Raw genomic sequence first — 4,871 nt, forward strand, 5'->3', positions numbered from 1 at the left:
CCCTACAGCAGGCTGAATAATGGCTCCAAAAAAAGTATGTCCATGCCCTAACTCCCAGAAACTGAGAATGTGACCTTATTTGGGAAAAAGGTCTTTGTAGCTGCAATTAAGTTAAGGATCTTGAGATGAGATAATCTTGGATTACCTGAAAGGCCCTAAATCCAATGACAAGCATCCTAGTAAGAGACAAAGAAGTGAAGTCAGGAGCAGAGATCAGAGTTGTGCAGCCATATGCCAAGGAATGCCAGCAGCCATCAGAGGCTAGAAGACAAAAGGGAAAGATGATCGCTTAGAGTCCCTGAAGAGACGGGCCTTGCCAGCACTTGACTGCAGATTTCTGGCCTCTAAATTTATGAGAATAAAGTTTTGTCATTCCAACTGATAAATATATGTAAATATATATAAATGTGTGTGTGTATACATATATTTATAAAAGTGAGCTAGGAGGGAGGAGAGATCCTTGATTCATCATCATGATCCTCCTGCCCAGCCTCCCTGTCAGTGAGGGTTATCAGCATGTGCTATCTCGTCCAGCATGTTCAGATTATCAGGGAACCGAGCCCAGGCCAACCATGTGGCTCCAGTCTCCCAAGCAGTAGTGTTATCTGTTTACTACCACATACGGACAGAACTATCATTTTAAGCCAACACTTTATGGAAATTTGTCTAAGCATTAAGGTATTAAAACATACTCTGATGTCCCAGCCCTATCCCCAAGCTAAATTAGGTCCCTTTCCCTGCCTACTGGCTATAAGCCAGTTCCCCCATGTCCTAGTATCTATAATATTTACCTGTTTAAGACAGAGCAATTTATTGAGGTATTATGTTTATTTCTGCCTACATATTCCCGTCACCTTTCTCAAAAAGAAATGGGCCTTACTGTGTTTTTTGTTTTTCTTAAAACCTGAACTGTTGAGGAGATCTTAGGGGAGATACAGAACAACAGAGCTCAACCATGGAGGAGATTTTCAAGGGAAAACCTAGACCTAAGCTTTCATCCTCACAAAGATCCCTTATCTTGAGCACAGGGTGTCCGACCTCAAAGGACTCCATGCCACAGTGGTCCATCAGCAAGATCTAGTGTAATCAAGTGGCATTAGGTACATTTTCCTAATGTATTTGGTGAAAAAAAAAAAAAAAAAAAAGGCCGCTATTCATTTTTTTTTCTTTAGTTGATTTATTTCTTCTATGAGTGAGAGATGGAGAAGAGGAGAGAAAGAAATAGCATTGACATGGTTTTCGCATCATAATCCACCACCAGCTTCAGCTAGCCTCAGACCACAGAAACACGCATGCCTCATGTTCTCAGGGAGGTCAGCGAATGTGAATCCAGAACCTACTGGGTGGGTCGGCCTCCCAGAGCATGTTTTACCATCAGATTGTCATCCAGCCACTGTGTATCTCTTGGTAAGGGACAGAGGGAAGTGTGAGGAAAGTGGGTAAGATTTGCTGAGGTGAACTTCTCGGTCTGAGTCAAGATGACAACTCCAATTTAGATCTACATTGACTTAAATACATTTTTTTAAACACTGACCTTGTAGGCTAAGATTTATAACTACTGCATATTTATTCTGTAATTATTTGTAAGGATGTCTAGCTTCCAACTGGGCTGTAAGTGCCTGTGTGTGTGTTTTTTCACTGCTATATCCCCAGTGACTAGCTTAGATATTTTTTTAAAAATAATAATAAATGAAGTAAACAATAGCTTTCTCACTGTTTTCCCAATCTAGGACTGTGACTTCCACCATAAAATTTTAACCTATTACAAATGTGACTCTGCTGACCGCCACCATAAACGCTTGTCATCATGTGCCATGGTCAACGTTACAAAGTCCTTACACCTCCACACCACGTCCCACAATTTGCAGCCCACTTGCAGTCTCTATACCATAGCTTAGTAGCACAGAACTAGAAAATTCCTCAAGAACTAGCAGTTGGCACAATGGCTATGTCACTGGACTTCTACATAGCTGACCGCGGTTCAAGACCTGGACTCGATGGCTTAAACTCATGCCAGACACATGTGCGTACATGCCCAAGATCCCAAGAAGACAATGAAGGAGAAGGGATTGCAGTGTGGCCATCCCCCCTGGGGGGTGATTTCTCTCTTTCTGTCTCTCTGTCTCTCTCTGTCTTTCTGGTGAGTAGATGCACCCTATAGCAAAACCTCTCAAAAAAAAAAAAAAAAAAGAAAGAAAATTCCTCAAATATATTGAAGCAAAAGAGTAAATAACAGATTAAATAAAAGTGATATGGTTCTCATAAAGCATTTGCTGGTAACTCCCAGAAATCATGGGCTGCACAGTTCTTTTAAAAACTTTGGTCTGAAGTGTCCGAGAAACAGGTGGGATGTAAGAATGAACTGTTCCTGTGGCCTGACTTTCATCTCCAGATGAGGGTGGCTCTTGGTACCATATAACCCATAGGAACAACTTCACTTTCATCTTTCAAATTACTAATTCAAGCCCCACCTAACACATTGACAGGAAGTCAGTCCCTCCTTTCTGAGGATTCCCCCCAGGACAAAATGCTCCAAAACCCAAGATTTACTCCACTCAAAACAAGGGTCAAGTCTCTTCTAATACAGAGAGCAGAGGAAACTCAAATTGGGTCCATTCATTTTAAGCTATAGCTTTCTAGAATGCATTTTAGGTGCCCAATGATGTTAAACCAAATTACTCCTGTTTTCAGTTTTGACTGATGTTACAGAGCTGAGAACAATAGATACTAAGTACCTTCTCAGTCCAGAGAGAAATATCAATGTTGGCAAAACTTGTTCGGTGACTTGTAAGATCAAGCCCAGCAAACCTTAGCCTGTCACTTGAGGGGGAACTGTAATGGAGCCAGAGATTGTAAATGAGGATTCTGTTAAAAGGGAAATTGTCTGAGTACTAGGTGACATTCCTTCTTCAAAATGGGGCAGAGGCCCTTAGTGAGCCACAGAGAAAGTGACATGTTTCTCCTGAAGTTTGGAAGAAATAAGGACAGACGCTATTCTAACGGTGAGCGCCTGGCTAGAGCAGCCTTTGGAGATAAAGCAAAGAACTTCACTGCTTCAAGAATGACTTGTACTTTGTGAACGTAGCAGTGCCTCCCAAGATGTAGGTCCTCTAGAAGGTGGGTGGATTTTGGTCATTTTAAAAGAAATCCCAGCCCAAAGGATCATCTGGAAAGGATAAGTGACCACAAAAAAAGATTCTATGTAGGATATGCATCGGAGAGTCAGACAGGAAGTGCCTGTACCCAAGAACAAGGTTGGAAAAAAAGACGTTTTGTAACTGGGTTGTTGGAACACCTCCCAGAACAACCTAATTGTAGGGAGGAACTGGATCTGAGCAACGGGACAGTGACCTTTAAACTCATGCAGAAAACATGGTTCTTGTGCTGACTGCTTGCAAGGCTAGAGAAAGCTTTAAACAAGAACGCACTTCTGCCTCTGTGTCGACATCGCAAGGCATCCTCAGTTAAAGAAAACTATGTGCCAGAGAAGGCCTGAGAAGTAAGAGAAAGCTCATGTTGGACTGCAAGGCACCAGAGTTTTCACATCTTCGGTCAATTAACATCTGAAAACAGCTGGCTTTGTGTTTCACTTCCCCTTACCCGCTTTTTTGCCCCTTAAAAGAATAAACCTGAGAACAGCTCAGATCCCCTACTGCTTCCATCATAGAAGTCTGGATTACCCAATCCTTGCTATTCTCTGCTTGAGTCTGTGTGTGTTTATTTCTAATCTACAGCCACTCCAACTCAGGAAACAAATTCAGCCGTGTGGTCCTGGTACCTATGAGAAAATGATCGGCTTTGGAGACCTGAATCCCCAAGAGATAGCAGAAATACCATATTACAAGTAAGGTTTTTTTCAGGTCATTTTGTCCATTTGTTTGTGTTTTTACCTCTTCTTTCTCTCCTGGTCCAACTCTGGTGGACACAGGCAACTTGGTGAATTGAAGAAGAAGGACATAATTAAAGCTTGACTATACTGTCCTTTCCACTGCACTTTTCCCAGTCCGAAAAGGATTGTCCTAGGGAATGGAAGATATTTTTAATTGGATGAGTCTGAAGTTTATATAGTAGTCTAGTCTGTACTTTTAATACCTGAAAAATGGAATTCTTCATTAAGACTTGAAAATGACTTGATAAAGGCTTCGGATCTACCCATGACTTCATCCAAACATAAAGATAAAGATAGTGTGAACAGATCTTGATTAAATGTACTAACACGAAAGAGTAAAGCTACTTCCTGCTTGTACCCTTCTCAGCTGAGCTGAAAGAAGAGCCTGTACAACTCCACAGGCTTTCCTCTCCCACTCCATGCATGATTCCAGGTTTGGACTCTGTGTAGCTACAATGAGGATCCTGCTTGGGTTCGGAAGTTATCCTCAAAGTCACATCCCGTGAACAAGACCGATGCAGTAGTGCTATCTACTGTGGTGGGACTGGAGTGACCCTGATCATTGCACCTGTCAGAATTAGGCTACCTGTTATCCTTGTGATTTATTCAGTCAAAAGCAAAAAGTACACCATTTTTAGTTGGAAAATGAAAGACTGAGTAAGTAAGATAGGCTAAATAAGAAAATAAATGGGATCTGCTAATAGATAAGCTCAGAAAGAGATACAGAGGGAGAAGGGAAGAGATCAAATCACTCTTCCTTGATCATGAGACCATCCTCCCAATCCAATGTATATGTACAATCACAATGGCTTCCATTTGCCTAATTTTAGTTCTCATAAATTCATCATTTTTTAAAAGAACTATTTTACTTTATTTACTTACTTACTTACTTACCTACTTACTTACTTATTTACATTTGACCAGAGAGAGAGACAGAGAAAGTGAGAAAGCAAGCCACCAGGTCTGGGACTCAAACCATGGT

Source organism: Tupaia chinensis, unplaced genomic scaffold (genome assembly GCF_000334495.1).
Source record: "Tupaia chinensis unplaced genomic scaffold, TupChi_1.0 Scaffold000311_2, whole genome shotgun sequence".
NCBI lineage: Eukaryota > Metazoa > Chordata > Mammalia > Scandentia > Tupaiidae > Tupaia > Tupaia belangeri.